This window comes from Gavialis gangeticus, unplaced genomic scaffold (genome assembly GCF_001723915.1).
Source record: "Gavialis gangeticus isolate Ggan-Ray unplaced genomic scaffold, GavGan_comp1, whole genome shotgun sequence".
Taxonomy (NCBI): Eukaryota; Metazoa; Chordata; order Crocodylia; family Gavialidae; genus Gavialis; species Gavialis gangeticus.
This window is the reverse complement of record NW_017729034.1, coordinates 17,873,688-17,885,451: the sequence shown is the minus strand read 5'-3', so window position 1 is coordinate 17,885,451 and position 11,764 is coordinate 17,873,688.

Below are 11,764 nucleotides of genomic sequence, written 5' to 3'. Positions count from 1 at the left end.
GGATCAGTTCTTTTTAACTGATAGCTCTGAAGAACTACATCACATTGAAATGACAATAGAAGAGATTTTATCAATCAATAAATATATTAATGAACTCTAAACACTAGTAAGTCACTGGGACCAGATGACATTCACCTGAGAGTTCCACAAGACCTCAGATGCAAAATTGCAGAACTGCTGGTAATAGCATATAACCTAGTGTTACAAATGCCCTTTGTGCCAGAGGACTGGCACATTGCAAACACCACATCCATCTTCAAAAAGAGCTTCAGAGATGATCCTGGGGACTACAGACCAGTGATCCTCACTTCTATCCCTAAAAAATTAGTAGAATCTAGAATAAAATATAAAATAATCAGTTACAAGAATACATATAATATGCTGTGGAAGTGTCAGCATGGTTTTTTTAAAAGGATATCCTGGAGTTTAAAGGGATCTGCTGGAGTTCGCTGATGGTGTTAACAAGCAGATGGACAAGGGGGATCCAACGAGCATAATATATTTGGATTTTCAAAAACCTTCTGACAAGTTTCCTCACCAGAGGCTCTTAAAGAAACTGAATTCTCCCAGGATTTGAGGGAAGGTTCTTTTGTGGACTGAAAGCTCATTAAAAGATAGGAAACAAAGAGTAGGGCTAAACAGTCACTTTTCAGGATAGAAGAAAGTTAATAGTGGAGTCTCCCACAGATCTGTGCTGGGCCTAGTTTGTATGCATATCACCCCTCCCTCGAACCTGTATGGAAAATTCTCAAACAATTGCAACCCATTACTCTCTCTACTAGAAAGAGACCCTACTCTTAAAAAGATCTTCCCAGAGCCACCCATCCTAGCCTTCAAACAAGCACCAAACCTCACTAACCTCATCACCAGAAGCAAAATTCCTCAAGCCCAGAACACACCAAAAGGATCCAGACCATGCCATGACAAGAAATGCAAAACCTGCCAACACATCTCCACCACCCCCACAATTACTACACCCCACAACAGATGTAAGATCCAGCATTCCTGGATCTTACATTTCTGCACCTCCAGAAATGTAATATATCTCATCCAATGCACCAAATGCCCTGATGGAAAATATGTAAGTGAGACCAAACACCAACTGCGCACCAGAATGACTGCACACCGGAAATCTATCAAAGACAGGAATACCCAATTACCTGTGGGGGCACATTTCTCACAAGAAAACCACTCTCCAATCTCTCAGTCCTGATCCTCAAAGGGAACTTACAAAACACTTCCCAGAGACGAGCCTATGAACCTCATTTCATCAACCTCCTGGACACTAAAAATCATGGACCAAATATAGACATAGGATTTATGACACATTATAACCTGCCTGACATCTGACTCCCCACGTATCTCTCCACTATTCATCCCCCTTCTCTCTTCCCCCCTCCCCAGCCTGTCTCTCACTCTTTGACTCCTCAATCTACATTTTCACTGACTGCCTGTCTTGTATGCAGCCCAGCCCAGCCTGTGGCTTCTTTACTTTTCATTCCATCCAGGAAGAGCACACACCAACTGCAGAAACTTCCTTAGCCTGACGAAGGGTTTTTGAACCCAAAGGCTTGCTTAATAATTGTTTTCCAACTATTTAAATTGGTCTAATAAAAGATATCAGATTCACGCAAAGAAACTTGTCTGCGTATGATAAGGTATTCTGCGTGTGTGTGGGATCAGGCATTATGGGTGAGTGGAATACAGCACTGTGTGTCCATGTGTGTATGTGTGTGCATGTGTAATCAGGCACTCTGTGTGGTTTGGGGGATCAGGCACTGTGTGTGTGCATGTGAGATTAGGCACTATCTATGTGTGTGTTTTAGGATGTGGGAACAGGTACTCTGCACGTGGTGAGGTCAGGCAGTGTACATGTATCAGATCAGGCACTCTGTGCATGTGGGATCAGGCATTCAGTGAGTGTTTGTGTGGGATCAGGCATTGCGTGTGTGTTAGTGGAATGTGGTGCTACATGTGTGGGAGGGATTAGGCACTCTTGGTGTGTTTGTGTGTTCAGGATCAGGCAGTCTGTGTGTGTTTTTGTGGGATCAGGCACTATCTATGTTTGTATGTCTGTATGGGAACAGGCACGGTGTGTACATGGGATCCGGCACTCTGTGTGTGAGTGTGTGTGTGAGTGTGTGTGTGCGTGCACATGTGCATGTGTGCTGGGGTGATGGTCAGGCCCTCTGTGCATGTATTTATGTTTGTGTGGGATCAGGCACTCTGTGTATCTGCGTGTTAGGCCTGTGAGATCAGGCAGTCTGTGTGTTTGCATGATATCAAGCACTCTGTGTAAGAGAGATCAGCCACTATGTGTGAGATCAAGCAGTGTGTGTGTGTGTGTGTGTGTGTGTGTGTGTGTGTGTGTGTGTGTGTGTGTGTGTGTGTGTGTGAGAGAGAGAGAGAGAGAGAGAGAGAGAGAGAGAGAGAGAGAGAGGGATCAGCAGGGATCTACTTTTTCCATTTGCCGTGGAAAAATGTGGATTTTCCCCCTTAAAGGAGAAAAATCTGGGAAACTGCAGGTCTCCCCTTGCAGGCTGGCAGAGTTCCAGCCTGCAAGGGGCTGCTTAGGCACTCTGTGTGTGTGGGATCATGCACCCTGTGTATGTATGTGCAATCATGCACTTGAGTATGTGCGCGTGTCAGAGGGGGAATAGAGATCAGGCACTTCTTGTGTGTGTAGGGGGAGTGGGGGAATTGGGCATTATATGTGTGAGTAAGTGGCATCCAGAAAATCTGTCCCTAGGGGTGTGCACGGCCCAGGGCATATCAGCCTTTGGGCATATCCCAGGGCCGGAGTTGCGGGGGGGGGAGCAGCTGGACTGTGGAGCAGGGGGCGGGGGTGGTGAGTGGCTGGACTGCAGAGCCGGCAGCACACAGTGGCTGCAGTGCGGCCTGTCTGTGGGGCCACCTAAAGTGCGGGTCCCAGGGCAGCCGCCCCACTTGCCCACCCCTAGGGACAGCTCTGGCATCCAGCTCTGTTTGTGTGTGTGAGGGATCAGGCACTCCTTGAGCATTTGTTTGATCAGCAGGGATCTGGGTTTTCCATTTGCCATGAAAAAACATGGTAAAACACAGATTTTCTCATTTTAAGGAGAAAAATCTGGATTTGCTCCTTTAAAGGAGGAAAACATAGGGAAACAGTGGGTTTTCCCTTGAAGGATGGCAGTTCCAGTCTGCAATGGGCTAAGGGGAGCAGGAAGAGGGCAGTCAGGCAGGGGGCGCCATGCGCATACATACACATGCATGTAGCAGCCTGGAGAGCAGCTCCTGCAGCTTAATCTGTTGGCAGGACCAGATTAACGCACAGGCAAACTAGACACATGCCTAGGGGCCCTGAGCTGCGGGGAGGCCTAGTCTTTCCCTCTGCAGTGGCACGCATGGCCCTGTCTGCCTCCCTTCCCTTCCCAGCGGGGCTGCTGCTGCCCCATGGACCTGTGTGCTTTCCCCAGCCTCTAGCTTGCTCTGGGCACCAGGTAGGGATAGGGTGGGTGCCAGGGGGGAGGCTGCAGCTGAGCAGGTGCGCAGAGTCTGCACCAGGGGGGCACTGGAGTTCAGGTGGGCACGGTGTGGGTGTGAGGGAGGGTGGGAGGTGTGGGGAGTCCCCGCACACTCCTTGCCGTAACACACAGCCTCTGTCGCCTGAGTCTTGGCAACCCTACTCCGAGCCCTGCTTCCCTCAGGCAGCAACACCAGGGTGGGGAGGGGGGTCTCAACTAGCCCTAGGTCCACAAGTGTGTTTGCCTAGGGCACACTAAAGGGTTTATCCAGCCCTGTCTGGGGAGCGTGGATTGATGCCTGCATAGTGAGGGAGGGAGTTGGGTAGGGCTGGGGCTGGAGCTGCTGCCCGGCTAGGAACGTGTGGCCTCAGGGCCCCGACAGGGAGTGGGACAGAGCCATGGGCAGCTTGCCTGGGGGGGTTACAAGGGAGCTGACTCCCCAGTGCTGCGTACACTCCTGGGGCAGAACATGATTTATGCAGATTTATGCAGATTTATGCACAGGGCGGGGGCAGATGTGGGCTGCCCGCTGTGAGCTTGGGCTTCCCACCCTCTGACCTCCCCCCGGGCTTCCACAGCCCAGTGGGCAGGCCTGGCTTGGCATGGCAGAGCAGGGCAGGGAGGCTTGTTCTGCTGTTGGGAGCCCCATGCAGCCATGCAAGGCAACCACCATCTGCCCGGCTGCAGTAGGAGTAGCAATGTGGGGTTGTGCCCCTTGCTGCTGCTGGGTGGGCAGGAAATGCCTTGCCATGGCAGTGTGGGGCACCCTGTGGGAGCATGGGGCTCTCTGTCTGACCGTGCTCTACCCTGCCATACCGGGTCCCACCTGCTGGACCCCAGAGGCCCCAGGGGAGGGCAGGAGGACAGGGTACCCAAGCCCACAGTGGGCAGCCTGCATCCCTGTCCCGCGCACCATAGGTTCCACTCTGGCCATGCTGCCTGTGGGGGAGGAGAAGGCATGCTCCACACTCTGCTTGGTTGCAGCAGCTGCTGCCTCTCAGAGGGGGCAGCCAGGGTTCAGGCACTGATGCCCGGGGGCAAGGGCTGCAGACTCTGGTCCCTGGCCCTGTAGCCCTGGCAACAGGGGGGGCCCTCTGGTAGGGCTGAGGGGTGCAGGAGACTGCGGGGCAGGAATGAGGGGCATTTTATTTATCGTTTATTTTGTTATAGTGACTGAGGCACTGGTAGGCTTCTAAATTGCTTTAAACTTGTAAATATATCAGTAAAACATTGTGTTCAACTGATACCTATATATATAATGGTGTTGCATTTTAATCACAGATTTTGAGGTTTTTAATCAGAGAAGTTGCGATTTATTTTTATCAGTGAATTTGTGATTTTTAAACACAGAAAACCAGGATTCCTGTTGATCAGGTACACTCTGTGTGTGTTTGGGATAAGTGTGTGTGTGTGTGTGTGTGTGTGTGTGTGTGTGTGTCTGTGAAATCAGACACTATGTATGCGATGAATGCACTGTGTGAGAACAGGCATTGCGTGTGTGAGTTTACACACTGTGTATATGTGTGTTTCAGAGAGGGAGAGAGATCAGGCACTCTGTGTGTGTGGTTTGTGTGTGTGTGTGTGTGGAATCAAGCACTGTGCACGTGTGCTTGTAGGATCAGGTATTCTTTGTTTGTTTGATTAAGTTCTTGTGTTTGTACATGTGTGCGCACATGCACCTGTGTGAGAGATCAGGCCTTCTGTGTGTTTGTGTGTGTTGGGCACTCTGTGCGTGTGTGTAGGATCAGGTATTGTGTCTGAGTTGACTTCAGTACTGGTTGTGTGTGTGTGATCAGGCCTCTGCAAGTGTGTTTGGCGGAATCAGGTACTCTGTGTGTATGTGGGACAGGCACTTTTCTTGTGTTTGTTTGATGAGGCAGTGTGTGTCTGTGTGTGTGTGTGTGTTTAAAATCAAACACTCTATTTGTGTGTATGTGAGATCATGCAATGTGTGTGTCTGTGTGTTTTGCAAGAGTGATTGGGCACTCTGTGTGTGTATAGGATCAGGCATGTGTGTGTGTGTGGGATCTGACACTTTGTCTTTGGGCATTTTTACATGTGCTCTGGGATACCACGCTGGGTGCTTTAATTAGTAAGCTGAACTAATTAAAAGCACCTGCGTATCATGTGTTTCAGTGTTCCTGAGCTGAAAAATGGTGCCAGGGTGCTTTGAACTAAAGCTCATTGAACGTATTTTAGTTCAAAGTGCCCCACTGCCATTTTTCCAGTGCAGGGACGCTGATACATGTGAGGCGGGAGGCTGCTGGAGCATGTCTATTTCCGTGCTCCAGAGCCTGCTTCGAGGCACTGAATTGGTGGCGTGGCAGAGCAGCTCCCCACACTTCTACAGGAGCCCTTTGTGTTTACACACTCTGTGTTTGGCTGTCCAATCAGACACTCTGCTTGTGTGTGTTTGTGTGCCCACGCATACCAGGATGCCAGCTGATCACATAGGGAGAGAGAGAGAGCGCGCGTGTGCATGGGTGTGCGTGATGATCACCAGGGATCCTGGGTTAATCTGTTTGAAAATCCCAAATTCTCTGATTTAACACCCCCATTCCCCAATCCGTGTTTTTCTGTGATTAAAATGAAATGCTACTATATATCAGGTGAATACAATGTTTTATTGATATATCTACAATTTTAAAGCAATCTGGGAGCCTACCAGCACCTCAGTCATAATAAAATCACTTCGAAATTCCTATCTATTTTGGCGTTTGATCTTGGGGGGGAGGGTTATCATGGAAAATCAGCGCTCCCCCTGCCCCCTTCACTCACCAGGACACTCACCCGCACATGCTGGTGCCCTGCCCGTGCCATTGCCTCTCACTCCCCAGGAGGCCCCGCGGGCTGCGGCCGGCCTCCAGCAGGAGGCGCAGGCAGCTGGTTTCTAATAAAATGTTAAGAAAAAAAAAAAGCACCTCATGCGGGCACAGCGCGGCTGGCTTCTCCCCTGCCTTGCCTTCAGCCGCGCTCCTCCCAGCTCCGCGCGGCGCCTTGCAGGCGGGAAAGCGGCCTGTCTGCCAGGAAAACGCGCCTGGTTCACGGGTTTTCTCCTTTAAAGGGGAAAATCCGCGGCTTTCCCTCAGTGAACGGAAAACCCGGGTCCCTGGGGATCAGGTTGGGGGGGGGTGAATGTGAGATCAGGCACCCTGCGTGTGTGGTTGGGGGAAGCAGGTGCTGTGTGTACCAAGTATTTTGAGGGGCGGGGTGTGTTTGGGATACAGCAGTGTGTGTGTGTAAAATCGTGTGCATGGGATCAAGCAGTGTGTATGTGTGTATTTGTGTGTGATGGGGCACTTGTGTGTATTTATGTTTGCAACTGTGGAATCAGGCATTCTGTGTTGGTGTGTGTGCAGGGGTGACAGACAGGAGGTGCACGTGGGTGTACATGAACCCTGTCCACGCCTGCAGGCAGTTGCCACTTGCTACCCCACTGCTGACACCGCTGGCTGCGTCTGTGGGTGGTCGCAGACCCCTGGTTGCCCGCCCCCCCAGCACTGGCAGCGTCTGCGGGAGCTCCCCTGCTTACCACCGCTGCACTCCCGCCGCCACCATGCCCTCCCATCCTCCAGGGACACGCATCATTCATGTCTCTGATCTGGCAGTCTGTGTATTTGTGTGTGTGTGGGATCTGACACTGTGTGTGGCATTAGGCACTATGTGTTTGGGATCAGGTACTCCGTCAGATCAGGCCTATGTGTGTCTGTGTGTGTGTGTCTGGGATCAGGCAGTCTGTGTTTGTGTTTCATAGATTCATAGATTGTTATGGGCTGGAAGGGACCTTGCAGATAGATCATCAGGTCCAGCCTCCCCACTCTAGGCAGGAAGGTAACGGGTCAGGTGAGATCATGCACTGTGTGTATGTGATCAGGCACTGTGTGATCATGTACTCTGTGAGTGCGTGTGTGATTGGGATCTGAGTGTGTGAGAGTGGAACTAGGCATTGCATGTGTGTGTTTAGAGTAAGGGACTCGGTGTGTATGTGCGTTCTGTGGGTTCAGGCTGTGTGTGTGGGGGGGATATCAGGCATTTTGTGTTTGGGGCGGAGTTACACATATATAGTGCCTATGTGTTTGTATGTGGGATCAGGCACTGCACACGGGGAAATCCAGCACTGTGTGCGCGTGCGGGGGAGGAGATTAGGCACAGGGTATGTGTGTTTGTGTGTGATCAGGCACTCTGTGCATATGAGATCAGTCATTGTTTGTGTATGTGTGTGTCTGCAGGATCAGGCAGTTTGTGTGTGTGGTGGGGGATCATGCACTCTCTACTTGTGTATATGCATGTCTGTGTGTGTGTGGGTTCAGGCACTCTATTTGTATGTGTGTATGGAATTGGGCACTGTGTGTTTGTGTGTGATCAGATACTCTGCATGTGAGATCAGGTCCTTTATGGGTGTGGGTGTGTTTGTGTGGAATTGGGCGGTGTGTGTGTGTGTGTGTGTAAGTGAGAGAGAGAGAGAGAGAGAGACATACAATAGGTCTCTTCATAGGGCATTTTAAAGTGTTTGGCTTGTTTACTTCCAGCTTTTTTAGGAAAAGAAACCCCAGCCCACATTCACATCCTAACGAACATTTTTCTTCAAAGGGCTTGAAAGGGCATTTTTCTTCAAAGGGCTCTCCTGAAGCCTCAGAAGGAAGATTTCAGTGGAAACCTCCACTGGATTTAAGTATGTAGGAGGTAGGGCAGGGCTGGCATCCTAGACGCTTACTGGTTCAGAGACTAGGTAGTTTCTAAGGTGCCCCCTCCCCACTACTGCCTTACCTCCCACCTGGCTTCAGGCTAACCTGGTTGATCAGCTCTCTACCCATTTAAGTGCATTTTAGTGGCATGACAATCTACAGAAGTGCTGACATCCTAAAATATGTCCATCCCCCCCACCCCAAGTGCCCATCAAAGGTTGGTACAGTGTGTTCTAGGCTTCACCTGGTGTCAGGGGTTGATCCTCTGTGTTCCTCTGTCACTGGTGTCCATTTTTGAGGCAGTGGCAGGTTGCTGTGCAACATCATGCTGTCTCTCCTGTTCCTGTTTTCCCAGGGTCAGGCAGAGGCTTTCCCCCTTGTGGTATGCTGAGGAGTCTTGCTTATATCTGAGAACCTGAGGAAATAACTTTCTTGCCTCCTTGTAGTTTAGAGACAGCAGCGCCACAAGTTTTATCCTCCCTAGTGCTGCAGTTTGAAGTATGATTGCAATATGAATGTGCTGCCTTTAATCCTGATAAATCAGGTAACAACAGCAGATGTGGTAGAACAGACTTTAGAATAGGGTAGCTGCCTAAATAAGTACTCACTATACCCAAAGGTTTTGTAACCAAGGAACCTGTTAGAACAGGAGTAAGGGAGTGATTTGGAGAATGACACCAGGAAGGCTCCATGTGCTTGGTACAATACATCTCATGGCTGCAAGCAGTAGCACTGAATACTGTGCACTTAAAGATCCAAGTTGCTACAGTCCAAATGGAGTCCCATTATCATTGTGCTGAGCTCCTTGCAGGAAAGACTTGTACAACTTTCACTAAAGCCCACCCCCACCACCATATATTCACTGGTGTTGTTATCTAACTGGGGTGGCTCCAGAATTTGACAGAGTGGAGTGTGGAAACAGACACCCATGCTGCAGGCATAGCTGCACCCCACTCATCTCTTCTTCCCCACCCACTGGTGTGGGCAGACTGTGCCACTGGAGCCTCTGGAAACTTTATTTTAAAGCCCTAAAGGCACACAGAGTCCCCCTACTCTCCCTTTGTGCTCAGAGGCACGTTCCCCTTCTCCCCCCTTCCCTGTTTGCTGCTACTGCTTCCCTAATTATCCCTGGGCAGGGGAAGCTTCAAAGCCCCTCTTGCCCACTCCAGCAGGGCTACAATGGCTGGGCTTAGCTGAGACAGCAAGAGCAATAGCAGTGAGATAGGCCAGGTGGTGGTTTCCCCCACCCTGTCCAGCCCCTGGGAGCAGATGCAGGAAGGAAGAATGCCCCCCATCCATCACCTCTGCTGCAGTCACTGTACCCAACTGAGTGCATCCCTGCACAGCCCAACTAAAGTGGGCAGAAATTACTTTGAAGGTTCCCCAGCTCCAGGACAGCAGGAAAAGCAGTGGCAGCAGGTGGGTGAGAGGGGAAGGAGAGGGATTCTTCCTCCTTTGGGGACTTTAAAAAAGTCCCCAGAGGTTCCCATGGTACTGTCCAATTAAAAGGGGAGGTGCAGCCGTGCCACTGCACCCCCTCTGGATCTGCCCCCGTTATCCAAAACAGCTGGATTAAAGCTACCCTGTGCCTGCATACCCATGTTGTAATCACACATCCCAATTTGCAGTGTAGCTGTATGCTCACTTCTCTCTTCTGTCACTTGTTGATGCCACAGCTTCTCCTAATTTGAACTATGCTTTGCATTTGCCTATTTTCACTCCTAGTTTATGGTCATTGTTCCTGTGTAGTTGGTGACAACCTGCCTTACCTTCATTGTTCACTTCATTGTTCTCCTTCAGATCCTTCCTTCAAACTCTTCTTTGCTTAATTGACTACAGTTTGACTACTCAAACCACTGCCTGTCAGACTGACCACTATTATCTCATTTTTTGTTTTGTGTGCCTGTCTGTCTGTATCCATCCGTTGTTTCTTATCTTTGCTCTGGGGCAGGGGTTGTCAATCAGGGGTATGCATAGGACTATCCCTGGGAAAATCCTAGAAAAAATTATCAAGGAACACATCTGTGGGAGCCCGCTGGCTAATGTGAAGTGGAGGGGTAACCAACATGGGTTTATAGCAGGCAGGTCCTGCCTGACTAACCTAGTTTCTTTTTATGACAAGGCCACCAAATGTTTAGAAGCAGGAGTCGAGGTGGATGTTATCTACCTGGACTTCAAGAAGGCCTTTGACACGGTATCCCATACCATCCTTATTAATAAACTGAGGAGATTTGCCTTGGATGATTATATGGTAGACTGGGTAGCAAACTGGCTCAAGGGTCACACTCAGAGAGTGGTGGTGGATGGGTCACTGTCAACCTGGAAAGGTGTGTGCAATGGAGTCCCTCAGGGCTCAGTTCTGGGGCTGATGCTGTTCAACATCTTCATCAGTGATCTGGACGAGGGGGTGGGAAGCACCCTGTCCAAATTCACGGATGACACAAAAATATGGAGTGAAGCTAACACCCTGGAGAGGAGGAACCAGATCCAGGCTGACCATGACAGGCTGGGGAAGTGGGCAGAGAACAACAGGATGCAATTCAATAAGGACAAGTGCAAGGTGCTGCCTCTAGGGAGAAAGAACTGCCGTCATACCTATAGGCTGGGGGGCAACCTTCTCAGCACCACTGAGGCAGAAAGAGATCTTGGAGTCACTGTTGACTCCAGGATGAACATGAGTCATCAATGTGATGAAGTAGTCCGCAGAGCCAATCACACCTTGTCGTGCACCCCTAGGTGCTTCACAAACAGGTCCAGGGAGGTGATTCTCTCTCTCTACGTGGCACTGGTCAGGCTGCAGCTGGAATACTGTGTCCAGTTCTGGACACCGCAGTTCAAGTGGTATGCGGACAACCTGGAGAGGGTCCAAAGAAGAGCCACTTGTCTGATTAGAGGCCAGCAGGGAAGGCTCTATGAGGAAAGGCTAAGTGATCTTAACCTCTTCAGGCTCTCCAAGAGAAGCTGAGAGGGGACCTTGTTGTGGTGTACAAATTCATAAGGGGAGAGCAACATGAAGTATGCGATGATGTGTTTACCAGGGGACCCCCTGGAACAACAAGGAACAATGGCCATAAGCTACTGGAGAGTAGGTTTAGACTGGACATTAGAAAAATTTCTTCACTGTCAGGGTTGCCAGGATCTGAAATGGGCTCCCATGGGAGGTGGTGCTCACCCCATCCTTGGGGGTCTTCAAGAGGAGACTGGATAGGCACCTGGCTGGGTTCACATGACCCCAGGTTTGGTGACCCTTTTCTTGCCTGCCAGGGACAGGGGGTCAGACTAGGTGGGCCACTGAGTTCCCTTCCAACCCTGGAATCTATGAATCTATACCCCCAGGGGTACTTGGGCAAGCCCTAGGGGGTATGCATGGGTGGGCAGGGGACAGAGTGGGGAGCAGGAGCGAGGGGAGCAGGGTGCACGTGTGCTGACAAGAGGGGAGCTCCCCAGCCTGTATGTATGGTGCTGATTGTTCCTCCCCAGGTGCATCACCTGACACTTGTCGGTGTTGAAACCCATGTTGTTCTCATCCGCCCACCCCTGTAACCTATCTAGGTCCGATTGTAGCCTATTCCTTCC